This window comes from Cupressus sempervirens, chromosome 7, assembly GCF_028749045.1.
Source record: "Cupressus sempervirens isolate cs-2001-9-10 chromosome 7, ASM2874904v1, whole genome shotgun sequence".
NCBI classification, from domain to species: Eukaryota; Viridiplantae; Streptophyta; class Pinopsida; order Cupressales; family Cupressaceae; genus Cupressus; species Cupressus sempervirens.
The window spans coordinates 130,791,292-130,815,296 of record NC_143124.1 but is presented as its reverse complement, the minus strand read 5'-3'; the positions used below and the strand labels follow the sequence as shown (position 1 = coordinate 130,815,296).

The 24,005-nt window shown below is 31.1% G+C and overlaps 1 pseudogene; it reads right to left on the bottom strand.

Moving 5' to 3' along the window:
• Positions 1 to 6,372: 6,372 nt before the first annotated feature.
• Positions 6,373 to 10,890, bottom strand: LOC149545852 (disease resistance protein Roq1-like; annotated as a pseudogene).
• Positions 10,891 to 24,005: the final 13,115 nt, after the last annotated feature.

Below are 24,005 nucleotides of genomic sequence, written 5' to 3'. Positions count from 1 at the left end.
ACATTCATGAGCTAACAGCCTTATCAACTAGATTAATGATAAATATAATTGAAATTGTAAATATTTATTATTTTTATTGCTAAATAATTTTATTCAAAGATTTAATATTTATCTAATAGAGGTTCTCACTATTTACTAAAAGCTAATCTATTAAATGTACTTATAATAAAATAATGTTATATTTTATAAAGATGGTTATTACATGACATTAATTTGACTAATAGTGATTCTATGTTGAGATTATAAAATACTTAATTATAATTAATATTATTTGTATACAAAGATAGATTTGGAATTTTCTTTTGATTGTGTGGTGGTTTTTTCGTCTTCAAGAGTTTATATATAGATTTTGAGTGAAGATTGGGGTGATTTTGAGTTCATTTCTAGTTCAAGATCGATTGAGAGGACATACAAGGAAGTTAACTCATAATGATGTATTGTTAGGACAAAGACTCCATTAATGAGCAATAAAAGTTATACATAGTTAAAGAATATTTTAGTATGATTTAAAATTCATCGACCATTCATTTAGTCATTTGTTTGGGTGACTAAATATTAGATACCAATTGTTTATTCATTTATTTGATCATTTATTTAGCCACTTATATTAGTCCATCCTTTTGATTTTAGCCAATGACCAAATTAATCATTTATTTAGTCACTTATAAATTACAAAATATTACTAGAATTTGATCACCTTTACTCATGTGACTAAAATTTTTAGTCATGTAGTCATTTATTTGCCAAAATTCTTCTAGTGAAGGGATTCATGAAGATGTGAAACCACCTATTGATGGTCCTATGCAAAGATGTGGAACTTAGACTGTAGAACATATCTCTTTGAAGTCATTCAGCAGGATGATATAAGGTTAGAACACAAGTGACTACAAAATCTTGAGAAGCATATTGTTCAAAACCATCACAAGGCTTCCAGAATGATAGATCAGTTTTTGCCATTCAATATATTGAGTAAATTTGTTGAACTTTGCATACTCTTTTCCAAGGCATGTTTAGCAATTGTATATATTTAAACATTTTGTGCCTAGCAAGATATGTTCAATACTTGTGTGCATTTTAATATTGATACTATTGAACCCAATTGTTTTCCTTCCTAAGAATATTAGGGTATAGATGATTGCATATCTATATTGGAAATAACCTAATATGTGTGAAATTGATATGTGATGCCTATCTTATTAATATAAAATGAATATAAAATATTTTTCTTTAACCTCAAATTATCTATAATATTTTATATTGAGACTATCTTAATAAGTTAAATTTAATTAGTTGTTATCAAATTTAGTATACTAAATTTGTACAATTTTCAATGGCACAAAATGGAAGTGCAAAATACACAATCAGTACCTCTAAAAGAATAGATAGTAATGCTATGATTTATTTAATCAACATCTTGCAAGGAGGTACAATGAATGGCTACTAATGATATACTTTATTTTATTAGAAACACTGTCAATGAAATTGAATACCATTAAATAGTCACAATTTAACTTAGAAGATTGTCTCAAAAAGAATAAACTATCCACCAAAACAATCTACAAAATCAAAAACATAAGTGAACTACACCCAATTTTTCAAAATCAACATAACCCTTGCACCACTTGGTTCATGTGCTGCCATGAATGGTGAGCATCTAAATAATCAATAAGTTTGGTTAATTTTAAAAGGGTTTTTAGGTTTAAAATTATAGTAATGATCCCTAGAAATTTTAATGGCTTAATCTAAGTTTTTTTAGCACAATGTACACAACCATATTGATAAAACCCCTCTCATGTGAACATTTTGAAGTTAGTCATTTTTTCTTGACATTTCCACTCTAGGGCAAGAGTAGTCTTAGCCACACAAAGATAAGACCACCTTAGATGAAACTTTCATAATGTTTACTATTAAATAGACCTTTGGGAAGCTCAATCATATAGAGATATTAGTTAAAAAACATATGCGTCAAAAATATAAACTAAGGGGAGGACCCCATGTGGTTGCTAAAATTATTTTGGCTAGAAGCTGCTACTCCATTTTTTTACCAAAAAATTGTGAAGTTCGTGGTTTCGTGTAAGCAAAATTTGTGCTTATTTTTAAGCATCCTCTTTTAAATCAAAATTTTAAATGAATATCTCTTTCAAAATAGATTTGGAAGAAAAAATTTAGGCAAGAGGAAAAACATTTATGAAGATATCTATGGTTTTTTGAATTTAAATAGTTGCACTTTTCTCAAAGATTATTTTGAAATTATTAGTGGTTGTTGCTCCACGATAATAAGAAAATATTCCAAACTATCCTTTCATCTCAATTTAAGAATTACATGGGAATATGATGGCTACTTAAATATAAATAGAAATTTATCATAATAAGTTGCATGGGAACATGGGATAAACACCAAGGAGTGAAAATGATCTATCAGAGTTAGACCCATGCATTAATTGAGATGCACATGGTGGGGTAGCACAAAAATCATTTTCATTGCACTGATTTAGGTAGATGTTGCTACAATCGCTTGTTGATTTCATAAGTTCTAGGAATCTTAGGTCATGATACATGATAATAAATTGATGGGGGTTAAAGCACAAACTTGTGTCACCCTTTTGTGAAGGAACAGGCTAACAAAAGTATAACTGTTCACCTTCTATGATATAAAATTGGTATTATTATTTAGAATTTGAAAATGAGGTAAACTAATGAAATGTGTAGAAATCGATCAAGTTTAGCATTATAATTTTTAACAATTATTTGGATTAAGAATTGATATATTTCCATAATTTTTATAGATAATGTTTTAGTTGCTAAAAAATGTTGAAAATTAGGGGTCTCGTTCCCACCACAAAACTATATGGAAATAAATTTATTTCTCTTTGATCTTAGACTATGTTATAGATAGCATATATATCTAGAACATTCAACAAAAAAAATTGTCTTTAGACTTAAATTTTCACTGTTATAATCAATCAAAGCTCAACTCACCTAAAATTAGTAGTTTTTATCTCCCACCACATTTTTCAAAAATATTCCATTCTAACCAGAATAAAAATTATACATTCTAGAAAAGGACTCTCTCTTCTAGAATGTCATATGAGTTTTAAATTTTTATGATATGGTTTACTATTTTTTTCTTTCTCAAAATTGACATATTTTCGAGTGTTAAAATACATGCTTGTAGAATTTTCACATTATAACATATGATATCTAATTAAAATATGATAAACTATATATGAGAACATTCTCGACTTCGGTCTCTATTAAATGGTGTTTATAAGTTATTAAAAATATATCATAAAAAATAGTAAGAGTTATTGATATGTTAGTTTTCAGAAATAATTATATTTCTTTAGTAATTCGATACAAACTAGTATAAAACATGAAGTTAATAAACATTTCCAATTGGAAAAGTGTGATACAATGTATAACTTAGCTAGAATAAATTTCTCTATATCATATATTTGAAAAAAATTAATTTTTAGATAGAAATACTGAAATTCAGTTGTTCTGATTAGTCAGCCTAAAAGATGACACAGCTTTGTACTTTTACCCATGGATATGCCACCAACAAATAATATCAAAATTACAATGGGCAAAAGTCAAAAATTAAATTCATACATAGCATAGAAAAGTTTCTTCTGCTACTTGGCATGAAAGGAAATGGTGAACTGCAAATGCCAAGTCATGGTAACATCAAGTAGTTAGACCTTCAAAAAATGTAACTTTGGTTCCCTACAACCACGAAGTGCCTATGAATTCCCCAACATTTTTGTCAAAATATTGGAACAAATATTTGAATAAAGAAAAACTGAAGACAATGGAAAAATAGTGGTGGCCAATCAATTTAAAAACTAAAAATTTCAATTTAATAAAAATATTTATATTACATGATTCCCACAGAACAATAAAATTTTGGGAATGCTATGTAACTAATGTCTTCCTTTGTCACCTAATGTTGGGATTCACCCCCACTCTCAGTCGCCTAGCCTATTCTACATTTCCAACAAGACATAGATATGATTTTTTTTGTTGTTGAGTGTAAGGAATATTATTTACTTGATCTTCAAAAGGAAAAGAAATTTTTTTACGACATAGGCCAACTCCTCGATATATTTATTTCAATTGTAAATTATTTGGTGTAGGAGCACCTAAGTAGAAAGGAATACTAGGAGGTTACAAGAGGATAGAATTTGTATTATGAATTTTATAGTGTTTTCAATGTATTAGGAGTCTATTTGAATCATAGGTAAGGCTATGTGAAGCCATTTGTATGATATTGTTAATATTGTCTTGTTAAGGTCCTAATTTGGTCAAGAAGGTTAGAATATGAAAGAATGACTAATAAATGGTAAAATGGATGTAAAATAGCTATTAAAATTTATTTTAGGGTAATTGAATGTCCATGCAAATATTTATTAAGTGTGGAATTAAAATTTCAAATTTGTCACATTGACATAAAAAAATTGTAATGCAAAATTACACGAAATGCATAAAACATATTAAAAAGTGCAATTATGTTGTAAAGAGTAGGGTTATTGGTTCAAAGGGTGGTTGGGAAGTTATAAAGCACCCCAACTAGTATAAAATCATTGTATGTGTGTTCCAAACAATGAATGGAAAGAGGAAGATCATTTTGAATCAATCAACATCTTCAAAATGTGTTGTTTTGATTGGTGTTAACTATATTTATGTCGAGTCTAGGTTGTGTATGGACCACTACAGCCTAGAAATATCATACAAAGTGTTTATTATTTAAATTAAGATGAATAAGCTTCATTTGAGTTTTTTTCTGGAATGATTATGTGGAAAAATGAATAAGTTATGAGTATTTTGGTGAAAGTGGTTGTTTGTAGATTTGAGAATCCCATCATATTGAAGGTTTTGGTATGGAAGCATTTGGTAAAGTTTGAGAACCTAAATGGATTCATTGGAAAGATATGTGAATCCACTTTTATTCCCTTTTGGTTTGAGTCAATTGTATGCAAATTTTGGAAAGCTGTGAATAGTTTAGCAAAAAGAAGTTTTTGTATACCTCCAATGGAGTTGCAGACAATGATTTGTTCTCTCATAATGATTTATACTTTGAAATAATTAATGGATTAGATATTATGAAACTATATTCGTATATGGTCACAACTTGACAAATTCATTTTGTGTAATTTGAAATTGTCTTGGGAAAGATATTGGATGCCCAATGCGATGTTACAAGTTTTGTTTCTCATTTATGATAGTAAAACTAGGCCTTGGTGCAGAGACTATAACTTGAAAATGATTTATTCAAATTGAGCTCAATTGAATGGATATGATTTAGATTTATTCTTAATTTCAATCAATATTAACTAATTTTAATTGACCCTGTGTAGACTACAATGGAAACATAATATGACGAAAAAAGCTCTCTTCTTTTGGATACACAATACCAAGTAGTGTGGAAGTTTACTATTCATATTCCATTTCTAGATAATTGCATCACTAGTTGTCCATTGTGAAGTATTTCCTACTTATCACAAGTTATGGTTTTGTACAATTAATTCTATGTAAATTGTCTTCTCACAAAGATGAGCCACTATAATAGAAAGTTGTATGACTCTCATCTCATAAAGGGTCCATAATATTTGTCGAAAAGCCTAAGGTAGTTGAGGATTGAAATGAAAATCTAAGTTAACCACTCAACTAGTGGCCTCGTACATATTCTATTTTTCTTAGATGAAGGACCAACATTCCAAAATTTATTTAGGACTTTATACCCAATGCTATTTATACCTAGACAAGATCTTACTAATAAAAATCCTTCCATACTTTCACAAAGCTATAGTTGGATTTTTGTCTCGCTTCATTTCTTGGGATCTATATTTTCCCTACTATTGACCTGCTCTATTTTCTCCATCTCAAGCCCTCAATTTTCCTTGCTATTGGTCTACTCTATTTTCTCAAACTCAAGACCTATTATACTTGGTTACGATATATCTCTACTTTTCTTCATCTAACTTCAGGAAAGAACTTTAGTGCATTGTATCTCTTGTGAAGAAAAACTACTAGAAAAAAAAAAAAAAAAACATCCAAATAGATAAGAAAAATAAAATCTGAAAAAAAGTCTACAATCAAAATCATGAAAGTATAATATAAGTTAATAAAGTAATTCAATTTTCAATAAAGTAAATAATTGTGTGCTTAATAAAGCATTAAAAACATCCATCTCTCACTATAAAACGTTATATATATATATATATATATATATTGTTCAATCTATCACAAAATTATTTTAAAAGAAACTCCAATTAATCTACCCTAACTACCCTTCTCACTAATTCCAATTGAGGCTTACCCTGTACATTATTAGCCTGAAGCCAGACCGATCAGCACATTAGACAGAGTAAACTATTCCAGAAGTGCTAATAATTTCTTAAAAGCCTCCATGACTCTTTTTCTGCTTCCCTCAACTAGCACCTCCTTCTCTATCCTGATTCCTTCGGGTGTCACGACCACTATGTCTCCACCATTTTCGAGGTGCAAGTATATTTATAGCACTTTCCTCTCCTCCCCGTCCACCTCCTTTCCCTTCCTATAGCAGAAATAATTAGTCTCGCGTACATAGCCCAGCGGCTTGGCCTTTCTGACCGTAAGATAAGGAAACTTCGAAGAGTTCAGAATGGGCTCCACGACACAACTAACGCTACCTTGTATAAATATTTCTCCTGGCCTTCCCTGCAAAAAGGAATTTTTGCAAGTAATTAACACGAACAATTATATAAATTCAGAAAACTCTGAATTTGTGAAAGTTTTCATTACCTTGATATTTATAGATTGAATACAAGACTTGAGAGCTGATATGGTGTCACATACGAACTCTACTGCTTCCAATCCTTCCACTTTCTCCAAACCTTGTATAATGGACTCCTTCCAGCGGGTCTGTCGAAGACATAGATGCTTCAATGACTTGCAATGTTGCAGGCCCTCTATTTTCTTAACTTTGGGGCATTCTATCAGTCTAAAGTATTTCAGTGAAGCCAAATCAGCAAAGCTTGACAGCTCTTCAAACTGCAGACAATATTGTATTAGCAGCTTCTCAAGGCGTACGATACCACTAAGATAGCTGATGTTCTTCAGCACTTCGCAATGGTATATTGACAGCGTTTGTAGGGTCACTGGTAGTCTCTCTATCTCGATTATATGGTGATTTTTAGGAAACTTGTCTTTTTGAACGATGCTATTGTCCCTGACCTCCAAATTTTGGAGGTTGGGCCAACAGTCACTGGAAATTGATAGCACGGAGACTGGTTTGCAGTCTTCATCCTCAGCACCAAATTCCATTGTACCTTCAGAACTTACAATTTCAATCTTTTTCAATGAGGGAAAGCGAACAAGAGAAGTCTGCAAGCCTTTCATCACCCGGCTCTCAATTTTGAGAGACGATAAGTTGACCAGTTGACCAATGTTCCTTGGTGAGCTTCTCAACTTAATGCAACCCATTAGATCTAATTTTGTCAACGATGCCTGATTCTCAATTTGATTAGGCAAATCTTCTAATTCTTCACAACCGCTGAATCTGAAGTACTTGACCTTTCTGATGCCTTCAAATATATCTAAGTTTAGTTTAAGATTGGCACAACCTTGTAAATTTAGATGCTCCAGGTGTATCAGCCTCTTGAATGAATCTGGCAAAGTTCTCAACTGCTTGCACAGTCCCATATTTATGCGCTTCAATCTGTTTAAATTGTCAAAACCCTCAGGCAGTGAGGATAACATTTCACAACTTGATAAATCCAAATATCCCAGGTGTATCAGCTGCCCGAAAGAGTCCGGCAACATGCTCAACTGGCTGCACCAAATTAGACTTATGCGCTTCAATCTATTTAAATTACCAAAACCAATAGGTAGCGAGGAAAAACCATTAGTAGTTGAGGAGAATGGAATCTCTAGATCTTCCAAGTGTGTCAACTGCTTGAAAGAATCTGGATAATCGCAGATGTTTCATCTTTATCAGCTGCTGGAAAGAATCTGGCAAAGTGCTCAACTATGGGCAAGACAACATTAAATACTTCAAATCTTTTAAATTGCCAAAACCAGCGGGCAGTGAAGATAACTTTGGATAGTATAAATATAAATACTTCAGCGAATGCAGGCCACAGAACTCTTCTGGAAAACTGCTACCACTTTAAGATTTTGAAGACGTCCTATTGAGGTTGGAAGCCATTGCAATTTGAAAGAGAAACATATGATAAGCTTTCTCAATTACAGAGGAGGCTGCACGCAAACATCATTATACTCAATTCAGTTCATTATTCTACTGAATTCAATTGAGAAAAATATAAACTATCAAAAAGCTATTACATAAAAATGACGGATTCAAACTACTTACGTCCACATTGACCTGCCACAACTCCTCCAAGTCACTAGCATCATCAAGCTCTAAAACACTTAAATGTCTTAATGGAAGCCAAGATGGAAGGTTTCTTAATGAATGGGTATGCCAGCGACGCGAAACAAGATGCTCTGATAAATATGCAAACTCTTCCGCGAACTACTTGCTTTGCACATGAGGTATATTTAGTTTTCTTGAGGTTCACATTAGCTGATGAGCATAATCTTTGAAGGCCACAAAAGTAAGTGGAGGTTGTATCCCTCTAATTTGTATTTCTTTCTGAATGAAAAATACCAGAATAGAACCTATTTCAGTCAACCCTGCTGCAAGCAGAGGCAGACAAAACAACAAACTATTATTTTTATGACTTCACTAAGAAATAATTAAAGGGGAGCCAGTAATACATTTACCTGGAAATGCAGTATATTATCAAACTGCTCTGGATGCCAAAGCCGATATGATGAGTGCTCACTTGCCATCTGTCTTCCCATGTTCCTCAGATGATCGTGCATCCGTATCTTCTTCTCATTGAAGGTGTTATGTTTCTCGGAAACCAGCTCCACAAGACACTTATTTACAAGTGTTTGTAAACCGTGCAGGCCACTCCAACCCAATCCATCCCACAGTGCTATAGCTGTACTTTTGCATTCGCCGATGACAAAACAAGCCGCATCCAAGAACATCTCTCTATCTTCTTTATCCAGAGCATCATAGCTAACCTGTAGCCTTTTTGTGATGTCGCTAGGCAATATACTTGAGATTTTATCTAATTGGGATTCCCAGTAATCAATGGAATGCTCACCATGTATCTGTCCCCCTAATACCTTCAGAGATAAAGGCAGACCATCGCAAACCTGGACGAATTTGTAAACCAGAGTGTCAAATCTGGTGGGTGGAGAAGAGTTCTGGAAAGCATGCCTGCAGAGTAAATTCTTTGCTACTAAGCTCTCAAGTGTTGGCACTTCGTAAATGTTTGAGATACCCATCGATTTAAGAACATCCCTTTTGCGGGACGTCACAATTACCATACTTTGGGATCCGAGGTTGAGTTTATTTGGCAAAAGAGCATACAACTGATCGATGTGATCCAGGTCATCCAAAACAATGAGGGCCCGAACAGAGCTCGAACGATTTGTGAGTACCACTTTGCCTTCGTCGACACGGTCTAATGACAAATTTTCAACGCCAAGGTCTGTAAGAAGGTTTTTCTGCTTCTCAGGCAGAGCATTTCTTGATGCCGCATCCCACACGTCGGGAACAAAACCGCATTTCTGAAATGAGCGAAAGTTTCTATTGAAGAGCTCTTTGGCCAAAGTGGATTTCCCAATGCCACCCATGCCCACAATCCTCGTGAGTTTTTCACTGTCTTCTTCACTTGTGACTGATTCGTTGAAGCCTTGTACTAGTTCATCCAAACCAAGTGGATATTCGGCTACATGTATGGGATCTATTTTCATTAATCCCAATGCTCTATTCACAATGTTCTTCCAAACTTTGGCCTCATCCCTAAACATTATGGGCGAAAAATAAAAATCAAAACAAAATACACAACACGAATTAAGTAGAACCTATATATTGTAGAATTTGAAAACAGGTAAAGAATAGAGAGTATAATACAGCACACAAAACAACAATTGTTTCCACGCACTAATTAAAATTACATTACAATCATTTAAAATGAATATATTGTGTGTTCTCCAATGCTACAAACTCCTTCTACACAGATATTCACTCTATCATAAACAATGCAAACTGATACAATTTTTTCAATTCCTCTTGCATGAGCAGATAAATATTAAAGAATATATAGAATACAAAAAATTATCAGTTCCTCATGCATCACTTTTCTCAACATATATGGAATACAGAACTTGACTATCGAGGAGAAAAAGAAACAATACATACTTATTATTGTTAACCTGTAAGCCGGAAAGGGATGAAATTTTGTGTATTGCCGCTTTCCACTGATCGAGCCTTTCCTTGGTGTATCTACCTTTCTTTGCATGTTGTGAGAACGCATCGGCATATATTCCTTTTCCTTGATCAATATATCTAAGATCAAAGGGATCAACATGATAGAAAATGGGAACAATTGTAGCAGGGGCTCTGATTTTGAGCATGTAAGTAAGCTCATCCAGACACCATGAGGATTGGGCATAGTTGGGAGAGAAAATGGCAATGTGAAGAGAGGCATTGTTCATTGCTGCTTGTATTTCTCTCTATATCACATCGCCGGGCCAAATTGCACCTACATCGAGGAAAGCGCGAAATCCCTTGCTATCAAGGGTTTCCTTAATTTTTTTGGCGAATGTGTATTTCGTATCGCTTCCGCGATGGTTAATGAAAATCTGCCAGAGCTCCGTGGACGCAGACTCAGAGAATGGTGGGAACTGGTCAAATATGTTTTGGCAATCAACCTCATGTAGCGTTTGCCGGCTGAGTTCAATAGCTCACATAAACCTGCGGAATGGAATGAGGCAGATCTGTACCAAGATGTTTAGAATGGACAGACACCATTCCTGCAACAATTTAGGGATCTCCATTAAAAAGGTCTCATATTGCCTGGGCCTTGAAGAAGGTTCAGGCTGCTCAAAAGCGTCTTCCATTTCAGGCTGCTCAATAGTGTCTTCGAGCTCAGGCTGCTCAGAATTGGAAGCCATTTCAAAGGATCCAAATTATCCTTAATACAAAGAAGAGACAGAACCACGGTCGCAAATAGAGGAAAAGAACGCTATGCGAGAAGAAAATAAAGATTTGGAGAAGAAGAAGAGCGAAAACATAGAAAACGGCCTGTCCAAAACTGCGTGAGTTCGTAAGAAGCGTCTCCGTTGAAGACGGCTACCTATGAATGCGGCCATGTTTGCGTAGATTGCACCATACATAAAATAGCATAACTATAATTGCAACAAACATACATATATAAATAGTCTAAATTAATAGATGGTAACATGGATGACAATGGATGACCATGCAAGCACTCTGGGGCACCGGCTATCTAATTGATTATTTTTAATGTATCATGCACATTTTAGGCATCATGGCATACGTAGGCATTATGGCTGTAACAAGTGATGGAAGTGGAAGTAAAACATCTATGAGAATCATGCACTATTCTATCTTGCAACTGTGAGGCAACTTAGGGAAAAATACCTGATTTAGAGAAAACAGTTTCCCATACCATATAGAGAAAAATACATCATATATGGAAATATTTAATATTCACCTCCAAAATTAATAAAAAAGATTTAAATACAAATTGATATAACATATATTCAGTAATCTTGAACTTTCAGAGTTCATCATGGAATTTTTTTATTTTTATTTTTTAAATTTGCAAGTCAAAAATCATACTCATAATCTTCTAAATAAAGCATAACCAAATCTTAGAAATATTTTGTAGTCTAAGAGTCTTGTAGAATTACTATTGTAATTGCTTGATACTTGGACAACATGACATGTTGGAAGTAATCTTATGATTCTATTATAAGAAATTGGTGTTTTGTGGATCTGAATATCTATGTTATTTTTATATTATGATATGTGGTTAATTGTTGATGGCTAGGATTTGGGGATTCTCCTACCTTTTACAACATCAGTTTTACTTCTAAATGTTATTTAAAAATTCAAATGTTGTAAAGATAGACAAAGTTTAAGAGAGATTTAAAAAATAAAATATAATAGTAATTTAATAACTATATTTAAATATCAACACATTTAAAAAAGATAGATCTAAAATTTATATATAATACATCTTCACCAAAATATAAAATAGCAAATATAAAATTAATTTAAAAATAATATTATTTATTTTGAATTTTCCTAAACTAATATACAATTTTTCTTTATGTTATTATTACTTATTGCAATTGCTCTCATATATTTCTATTTTATCTTTTCAATGAATTATAAGTATATCAAATATGATTTAAAAACTTCAATTGCTGATTGCTAATAAGTGAGCCAAAATACATAATAATAAACAAGCATTCACTTAATTGAAAATGTCTCAAGTAAATAGAAAAGCCCGGTTTGGAGACACGTGGTGGATGGAAATGAAGCAACACTACTAAGTACAAAATATCTGTCTATTCTTCAAATGTACCTTCTTTGTTGATCTCGTCAAGGATAATAATGACAGTGACAATAAAACTCTTACTTTTCTTTTCTCCTTTTCTTCTTTATAATCAAATTTTCATCTATGATCTATCCCATTTGAGATTATATAAATGCAATAGTGATTCAATTTACTCTAATGACAATACATATTTTGCTAATCTTAACTAATTTTTGTCCAATATTTTTGCAAATGCATTTGTGAATTCTGGGTTTAACACCAATTCTTTTGGTCAAATTTCTGTGCCATACCAAACCATGACATCCATCAGACCATCATGTGAAAGTCTGATTACAAATACATCTTGAAGAATTTTCACTATATCTTCAATTAAAACTATATCTTCTAGAATTCTCGCTATCATTTTCTAGCATGGGTGGATTAGTTCATGTTAAAGTTGTCAATAATCTTTAAGATGAGTTAAGTGCAGGGCAAAATAAAAGAAGAAATAAATTAATGAACAAAAAAGAGAGGAAAAATAGGAACATATAAGAAGATACAAAAAAACATGAAGCTCACCATGATGGTTACGGATTCAATTTCATTATAACTTTCCACAAATAGCACAAAAGCAGTGTGTGTTCTAGAAGCTTGCTTTACTATAACCTTAATGTAAACTTTTGAAACATGTAACATGTTCACACACCAAGTTATAAACATATAACATCTTCTATTTTCTACCAAACTCAAATTCATATTCTATTTTCCCCAAAAGAGAGGGACTATAGAGCTAGGGGAGACAACCAAGTAGCTGCCCAAGCTAACTTCGAGCAACTAAGACGTCTAATCCATATGTTAAAATCTGTCAATTTTTTTCAATGAAGTGCCATAGGTGAGTGAAGAGCTTAAATCTAACCCTTTAGATTTTCTACATTTACAAAGCTCACTGTAGAACTTGTGGAGTGTGAGATGGTCTAAAAGTGTCATTTTCAAATGTTCAACCATAACCCATTATGTTCATACCCATATGAGCACTCACCAAAAATATAGTACTTTTTGCACACATGAACCAATCAAGCTAAAAAATGGTTGAAACTATCAGTACTTGTGTGATTACTATTAGTACATATGCTATCATTTTTCAAACTTTTGTGAACAATAATTGAGAGAATCTATAACAAGAGCTCCAGGAGAGTTTAAGTCCCCATCTTATGTTATAGGTGAAATATATTACAATTTTTTAATAGTATAAAGTATTAAATATAAGTGCAAGGAGGAGATTTTTTTAAGAGAAATTATTCTATATCAAGTAATTTTGAGAAAATTAACGTAACAATGATGAATTAATTTAATATAGCAATGTTAAAAATATAATGTGAATTGATTAATAAGTGTATTGATAATTTGATTTTGATAATGTAATGATGAAAAATTCAAAAAATTAATAATAAATATAAATATGATTTGTGAAGAAAATAAATTTATATTTGCATTCAGATGTTACTTTGAATTTTGAACTAAAAATAAAATTATAAAAGCAATTAAGTTGTGAGTTTTGAAAAACTTCCTCTAATTTTGACTCAATTATTGCAATTAATTTATTTACTGTTTAATTGAATTTATTTTAATTATATTTATTTTTAACTTTTCCTTAATCTGAAGTTTTTTATTGACTGAGTTGAATTTTGCAAAAGATTTTATTATTTTTTCAATCAAAAAAAATATCAATTATAGAATTTCTAAAAAAATTTGAAAAGTTTTTTTTGAAGAGTATCAAATATACCATTTGCTGTTTAAATGTTCCCATGTATGAACATAAGACTCTTCAAATACCATGGTTTGCCCAAAGCTATAATGGAGCTAAAGATTGTTTCCCTTTGTACCCAAGATACGAGGAAATCGACATTTTAATCACAGAGTTAAATAGTTGTACATTTAGATCATGTTGATGAGTAAGTTAAGATAAAATAGCTAGCCACAAAGACCTTTAAATGCTTGGAATTTATGCAATAAATCATACCTTCCTCTGACGTTGTGTCCCATTGCATTGAAAGGCAGACACCCTTGGTAGACAGAGAAGACAAATTAAATAATTTATTTTATCATTTTTAATTAGCCACATTGCGTGAGAAATCTTCAAATGGCTTGTCGAGTACGAGGGCAATTTGATGCAAAATCCAATATTAAGATCTTCAACTGCATTAATAATCGAAGCTGCTGCCATCAAATTACAATCTTGTCAGCTTTGTCTATGGATGTTGATTTTTTCTCAATAATAATATTCATAAAATGAAAAAAACCTCAAAAAAATAGTGGTATCCAATCATAAATTTATAATTAGCATATAATAATTTTTTTTTAAATATAATTCCTCAAACTTTGCAATATGATAGGCTATTACCAAGAAAAAAGAAATTAGGGGGTGAAAACAAAACATTAGTTCCCTACCTTTTTGACTAATAATAGACATAGTAGTCTTTAGAATATGGGTCACTATTAGATCATCTCACCTAGTCCAACTCTGATTGGTGAACCATTTCTAATAAATTTATAATAATTAAAGATAATTATCTTACCTACCAACATGGAAAAAAGATCGCAGTTCAACTCTGCACAAGAATGCTCACTGGAAAGTTTTAGAGGAAGGATTTTGAAAATTGGGGAAAGGTGGAACCATGGATGTAAGGGGAATCAAAACTCTTATCAATAGTCCTCATCTGGTAAAATTCATGGAGTGGAGATTCAATGTATGAAGAAAAAAAAAAATCCAACAAACTGTACTCATCCACCTATTTCACATCATAATTGTCAGTGCCAATGTAGTCAACTAGTTGGGGAAAATTGGAAAGCAGAAGTCTTATCAAGACTATTCACCCAGTTGTCTCGCATCACACTTGTCAAGAAATTTTCAATCTTATCGATCGTAGTCATCCATCTGTCTCCCAGTAAAATAGTGGACACAGACAAATTCTTTACCACTATCGCATTGCAGGATAATTCTTGACTACAAAGGTTTAATTAACTTCAGGTCAAACCAAGATGGATAGCCTTGGGCCTCCTGTTCGAAGGTGAGATATTTAATTTAAAATATTAGTGGGAAAGGGACACGATACAACTTGACATGCACTAGAATGAGTAAAATGAAAACCAAAACATTCCTCTCTTCGAGGGTTAGGAGAAGAAGCCTATGTTGTTGATACAATTAATTTTAATAGCTCTTTCTATATTGTAAAAGTAATTTTTTTAATTAAAACTAATTAATATAAAGAATCAATATTCTAATTGATTGTAGATTTCTCATTTTTTTCATAGTAAAAGGGAAAATGATCTAGTAGTCTCCTATGCTAACTTTGGGAATCTAATGCTCCTAATTCATACGTCAAAATTTATCATTTTTTGGGTGAAGCTCCATAGGTGAGTGAAGAGCCTAAAGCTAATTTTTCAATTTTTGTATATTTATGGAGCTCTTTGTAGACCTTGTAGAGTGTGAGGTGGTCTAAAAGTGTCATTTTAAAATCTTCACCCAAAATTTAGAAGTGACCATTGGAACATGGGTGACACCCAAAATCCAGAAGCGACCATTGGAATATGGGTGACTAATGAGTTTTCTGGCCTACAAAATCAATGTAGGACGCAGATCATCCATTTTCACTCATTATTCATAGAAACTTTTTTATTACATGACTTGTACATACCGATTTACAAAACCCTAATTGACACTAAAATTGTAGACTTATTCACTACTTTCTCTCCAAAGAATTATTAGTTGTTTGAGTAGGTCGAGTGTATGTGTACCTCACACATGTAGGAGCTCAATTTATTTGAAAAATGTAAAATGCCTTACACCCATATTTTTAGGCTTTAATTTCTCCATCTTTAAATTTATTGAATATCAAATTATATGTTTAGTTATTAGTCTTGTTTCTTTATTTAGATAGTTTTGTAAATTATATAGTTGTTTTTGTGAGATCTAATTTGATAGGTATTGATTTTTCCAATAATGAAAAACTAGCGATTGCACTCCAACAAAGTGGAATGGTTATGCCAATAGGGAGATATACTTGGATAATATATTAAAGAGAAGGGAGAAAACTATTTTTGAGCATTTTATAAATATTTCAAATAGAAATATTGTTTGTGTATATAGCATAAGATGGGTTAAAAATGTTTTTTGTTGACCAAAAAGTGAAACTTATTAATTAGACACAACTGATTTGAAATCTTGGCCATGTCTATGTTCCACAAGATTTAGTTTAGTCAAGGAAAATGGCACCACAAAACCATCATTATTTTAGCAAACAAGTATTAAACATACCTAAACCCATATCAAACTTATTTTTGAATGTTTAAGTTGTGGAGGAGTCACATGCTTATCCATAATGGCCAGGGGAAATGACCCAATACTTCAATTGGTTCCAATGATTGTGATAGGAGTTGTTGACATGATATCTACACTTATTAATTTAATATCCATATTTATTCACTTAATGTCCAATTTTTTGATAACATCACACCAATATGTTGACTTTAAAGTTGTTAGTACAATGATGACTACCAAAAACTAAATGAAATGCACCCTTAGTTTCAAAAAGAAACCAATGATGCAATGCCATGTTAGATGTGCAAGTATGTGTACCCTTTTTGCAAGACCATTAATCTTAATTTTTAATTGGGTTGTTTTGGCCAAGTCGAAAAAAACATGGTTATGTGGCATCATAATTGATGATGTGGACTTGAAACCTTTATATTATAAGAATATAATTCACCAAGTAAGATGTTGTAAAAAGTTGGGAGTGATATGAAATTTCCAAGATTTTGATAAGTTCAAAGTTAGGGTGCTCGAGTTTCAGGGTTTTTCCACTATCAAACTCAAATTTAAGTGGGGATGGAGTGTATAAAAAATATTAAAATTGCAAAATGTTTAATTCAATTTGCAATTGGATGGAAAGCAGGCGCTAAAATAAATAGAAATGATAGAAAATTCACTTCAAGTTTAGATTAAATTAAAAATGATCCTAATTGAAGCCCACCAAACTAAAATATCTAATGGACAATAAATACTCGCAACAAATGCAATACATTTTTTGAAGGTGCAAGTACAAAGACACTTTCATAATCACATATCATATTTTATATTAAAGGTAATTGGTAAACCTTGTGCTCATTCAAGCAACAACATGAGACTTACTAGATTATTCAAGATCCTTATGAGAAACCACACCAAAATAACAATTGGAAGACCAAGTGTCACAACTTACAATTTCACAAAGGTGCTTGTCTTGGAATTTGAACCAAGATTTCCACAATGGGAACTCATTGCTTATACCAGCTAAGATGAACCCCTTGGACAACATATAACATATTTTTAAAACATTATGGGCTTAGTATAACCTACATATTATATAGCATATTAAAAGCTGGTCTTTTTTTGCTTAAGCTTGGTTATGTTGCCCTATATTTAAATTGATTCATTTCACTATTACAATGTATGATCATCATAAAAGAGAGGAAGGAAAAATGAAAAGACTTGCATCAATATATGTGTCCTACTCAATGTTATCAGGAAAAAATGACAGCGCAAGGACAGTTCATAATTTTTTCATGGGTACTTAGTGATCGTCTTATTGAATCCAAACTTTGACTAAAGAGAGAACATACATTGGCATGTCAAGATTTTCATTCACATGAAGATAAATAAAAGAAAATACATTTCCTATCATAGAGTTCTAGTTCTTTGTTTTCCTCTTTTTGATACTTGAGGGTGGCTAGGGATCATTTCTTGGTTGTACTCGATCATATATATTTTTAGCATATTGTGTTTGGCATAAGAAATAATCAAGGATATTTTGAACAACATCCCTAAAGTTTACAACACTTTTATAAACATCTTAGTTATTAACTACAATGCCCATAAACCCAAATAGATCAATCTTATTATTGACTTCATTAATTTACCCAACAAAAAATAAGGATACAAAAATTGGCTATATATTTACTGATGACATTTTAAATGTTATTTTTGTGTTCATGTTTGGTTTTTAATAGATTCAAAATTTAGTATTTCATTTTTGTTTATCTATAGACTACTAGAACTATTCTGCATGCTCCATTCTCAAAAAGCATGAGCAATAGAATGATCTCTAAAGATGTCTCTTCAAACTAAAGAATGATCTTTAGAATGAACAATAGTAAGATGTTCCTTTTCTTCTTCTAAGGCCGAGTAATAATGAGTCATAAAATTGAACAAATTTCTAGTACGTTATAGGTTCTGTAGAAAATCAAATTCAAATATTCTAACATCAACATGGTTTCATTGTTTCATCGTCATATTTATGCGAAGGAGTTTTGTCAAAAATAATTCAAGAGAACTCATGAGCCCTGCCTTTAGCAAGGTATGTTGGGTGGAATTAGTTCTCTCTCATATACGAGAAAAATAATTTAATGGACACAATGAGTTCAATGATGCTTCATCCTTGGGGAGAAATATAAATTGCTGATAAAGAAAGTTAGGTTGAGCATCTTAAATATTAAATGCCTTTACTATAATTAAGTATAGTTATAAATAAATAAATAGATAAATAATTTTAAAAAAATTCAATGTGTAATTTGAATATATATATATATATATATATATATATATATATATATATATATATATATATATATATATATATAGTGTGTGTGTGTGTGTGTGTGTGTGTGTGTGTGTGTGCGCGCGCGCGCGGTGTGTGTGTGTGTGCGCGTGTGCTAGATAAAATATGTTAAAGTAGTGTCAATTTCACTATTTCATAATTGAAGTATGATAGAGTAAGTTAGTATTTTTAATTTTATTGGTATCAAAATTATTTATGGTATCTATTTTTTTTAATGCAAGATTGAGTTATTTCATATAAAAGAAAAGTTAGGAACTTGAAGATTAGAGTAATTTTAAATAGACTCATTCCTATAAATCATGTTCAGTCATAAAAAATGTAATCTATGAGTTATGTGGTAGGAAATGATAATACATGTAAATTTTACAACTAATGGTTTGGGCAAGGTGATGTGACTATAAATGTTGTCATACTAAATGTTGTCATGATACTAATAGTACAAAGTGATGGGAAGATTCTAGATGGTATAGAGAAGGGACTATGTATGGTGGTCAAGTTGGAGAAATTTGTCGGCTTCATAGCTGGCTCCCGAAACATGTTTGGCCAAAATATTTTGACTTGAACTATTCTAGTAATGGAGTGTCGATGGCAAGGATGTGACAATTTTTAGAGTGACATTCATGAGGTAATAGCCTTATCAACTAGATTAATGATAAATATAATTTAAATTGTAAATATTTATTACTTTTATTGCTAAATAATTTTATTCAAAGATTTAATATTTATCTAATAGAGGTTCTCACTATTTACTAAATACTAATATATTAAATGTACTTATAATAAAATAATGTTATATTTTATAAAGATGGTTATTACATGACATTAACTTGACTAATAGTGATTCTATGTTGAGATTATAAAATACTTAATTATAATTAATATTATTTGTATACAAAGATAGATTTGGAATTTTCTTTTGAGTGCGTGGAGGTTTTTTCGTCTTCAAGAGTTTATATATAGATTTTGAGTGTAGATTGGGGTGATTTTGAGTTCATTTCTAGTTCAAGATCGATTGAGAGGACATACAAGGAAGTTAACTAATAATGATGTATTGTTAGGACAAAGACTCCATTAATGAGCAATAAAAGTTATACATAGTTAAAGAATATTTTAGTATGATTTAAAATTGATTGACCATTCATTTAGTCATTTGTTTGGGTGACTAAATATTAGATACCAATTGTTTATTCATTTATTTGATCATTTATTTAGCCACTTATATTAGTCCATCCTTTTGATTTTAGCCAATGACCAATTTAATCTTTTATTTAGTCACTTATACATTACAAAATATTACTAGAATTTGATCACCTTTAGTCATGTGACTAAAAGTTTTAGTCATGCAGTCATTTATTTGCCAAAATTCTACTAGTGAAGGGATTCATGAAGATGTGAAACCACCTATTGATGGTCCTATGCAAAGATGTGGAACTTAGACTGTAGAACATATCGCTTTGAAGTCATTCAGCAGGATGATATAAGGTTAGAAAACAAGTGACTACAAACTCTTGAGAAGCATATTGTTCAAAACCATCACAAGGCTTCCAGAATGATAGATCAATTTTTGCCATTCAATATATTGAGTACATTTGTTGAAATTTGCATACTCTTTTCCAAGGTGTGTTCAGCAATTGTATATATTTAAACATTTTGTGCCTAGTAAGATATGTTCGATACTTGTGTGCATTTTAATATTGATACTATTGAACCCAATTGTTTTCCTTCCTAATAATATTAGGGTATAGATGATTGCATATCTATATTGGAAATAACCTAATATATGTGAAATTGAAATGTGATGCCTATCTTATTAATATAAATTGAATATAAAATATTTTTCTTTAACCTCAAATTATCTATAATATTTTATATTGAGACTATATTAATAAGTTAAATTTAATTAGTTATTATCAATTTTAGTATACTAAATTTGTACAATTTTCAATGACACAAAATGGAAGTGCAAAATACACAATCAGTACCTCTAAAATAATAACTAGTAATGCTATGATTTATTTAATCAACATCTTGCAAGGAGGTAGAATGAATGACTACTAATGATATACTTTATTTTATTAGCAACACTTGCAATGAAAGTGAATACCATTAAATACTCACAATTTAACTCAGAAGATTGTCTCGAAAAGAATAAACTATGCACCAAAACAATCTACAAACTCAAAAACATAAGTGAACTACACCCAATTTTTCAAAATCAACATAACCCTTGCACCACTTGGTTCATGTGCTGGCATGAATGGTGAGCATCTGAGTAGTCAATAAGTTTGGTTAATTTAAAAAGGGTTTTTAGGTTTAAAATTATAGTAATGATCCCTAGAAAATTTAATGGCTTAATCTGAGTTTTTTGAGCACAATGTACACAACCATATTGATAAAACCCCTCTCATGTGAACATTTTGAAGTTAGTCATTTTTTCTTGACTTTTCCACTCTAGGACAAGAGTAGTCTTAGCCACACAAAGATAAGCACCACCTAAGATGCAACTTTCATAATGTTTACTATTAAATAGACCTTTGGGAAGCTCAATCATATAGAGATATTAGTTAAAAAACATATGCATCAGAAATATAAACTAAGGGGAGGACCCCGTGTGGTTGCTAAAATTATTTTGGCTAGACGCTGCTACTCCATTTTTTTAGCAAAAAATTGTGAAGTTGGTGGTTTCGTGTAAGCAAAATTTGTGTTTATTTTTAAGCATCCTCTTTTAAATCAAAATTTTAAATGAATATCTATTGCAAATTAGATTTGGAAGAAAAAATTTAGGCAAGAGGAAAAACATTTATGAAGATATCTATGGTTTTTCGAATTTAAATAGTTGCACTTTTATCAAATATTATTTTGAAACTATTAGTGGTTGTTGCTCCACGATAATAAGAAAATATTCCAAACTATCCTTTCATCTCAATTTAAGAATTACATGGGAACATGATTACTGCTTAAATTTAAATAGAAATTTATCATAATAAGTTGCATGGGAACATGGGATAAACACCAAGCAGAGAAAATGATCTATCGGAGTTAGACCCATGCATTAATTGAGATGCACATGGTGGGGTAGCACAAAAATCATTTTCATTGCGCTGATTTAGGTAGATGTTGCTACAGTCACTTTTTCATTTCATAAGTTCTAGGAATCTTAGGTCATGATACATGATAATAAATTGATGGGGGTTAAAGCACAAACTTGTGTCACCCTTTTGTGAAGGAAAAGCCTAACAAAAGTATAACTATTCACCTTAAATGATATAAAATTGGTATTATTATTTAGAATTTGAAAATGAGGTAAACTAATGAGATGTGTAGAAATTGATCAAGTTTAGCATTATAATTTTTAACAATTATTTGGGTTAAGAATTGATATATTTCCATAATTTTTATAGATAATGTTTTAGTTGCTGAAAAATGTTGAAAATTAGGGGTCTAGTTCCCACCACAAAACTATATGGAAATAAATTTATTTCTCTTTGAACTTAGACTATGTTATAGATAGCATATATATCTAGAACATTCAAAAATAAAAATTGTCTTTAGACTTAAATTTTCACTGTTATAATCAATCAAAGTTCAACTCACCTAAAATTGATAGTTTTTATCTCCCACCACATTTTTCAAAACAAATCTATTCTAACCAGAATAAAAATTATACATTCTAGAAGAGGACTCTCTCCTCTAGAATGTCATATGAGTTTTAAATTTTTATGATATGGTTTACTATTTTTTTCTTTCTCAAAATTGACATCTTTTCTAGTGTTAAAATATGTGCTTGTAGAATTTTTTAATTATAACATATGATATCTAATTAAAACACGATAAACTGTATATGAGAACATTCTCGACTTTGGTCTCTATAAAATGGTGTTTATAAGTTATTAAAAATATATCATAAAAAATAGTAAGAGTTATTGAAATGTCAGTTTTCAGAAATAATTATATTTCTTTAGTAATTGGATACAAACTGTTATCAAACATGAAGTTAATAAACATTTCCAAATGGAAAAGTGCGATACAATGTATAACTTAGCTAGAATAAATTTCTCTATATCATATCTTTCAAAAAAATTAATTTTTAGAGAGAAATACTCAAATTTAGTTGTTCTAATTAGTCAGCCTAAAAGGTGACACAGCTTTGTACTTTTACCCATGGATATGCCACTAACAAATAATATCAAAATTACAATGGGCCAAAGTCAAAAATTACATTCATACATAGCATAGAGAAGTTTCTTCTGCTACTTGGCATGAAAGGAAATGGTGAACTGCAAATGCAAAGTCATGGTAACATCAAGTAGTTAGACCTTCGAAAAATGTAACTTTGGTTCCCTGCAACCACGAAGTGCCTATGAATTCCCCAACATTTTTGTCAAAATATTGGAACAGATATTTGAATAAAGAAAAACTGAAGAAAATGGAAAAATAGTGGTAGCCAATCAATTTAAAAACTAAAAATTTCAATTTAATAAAAAAATTTACATTACATGATTCCCAAAGAACAATAAAATGTTGGGAATGCTATGTAACTAATGTCTACCCCTGTCACCTAATGTTGGGATTCACCCCCACTCTAAGTCACCTAGCCTATTCTACATTTCCAATAAGACATAGATATGATTTTTTTTGTTGTTGAGTGTAAGGAAAATTATTTACTTGATCTTCAAAAAAAAAAAAAAAAATTTACGACATAGGCCAACTCCTAGATATATTTATTTCAATTGTAAATTATTTGGTGTAGGAGCACCTAAGTAGAAAGGAATAATAGGAGGTTACAAGAGGATAGAATTTTTATTATGAATTTTATAGTGCTTTCAATGTATTAGGAGTCTATTTGAATCATAAGTAAGGCTATGTGAAGCCATTTGTATGACATTGTTAATATTGTCTTGTTTAGGTCCTAATTTTGTCAAGAAGGTTAGAATATGAAAGA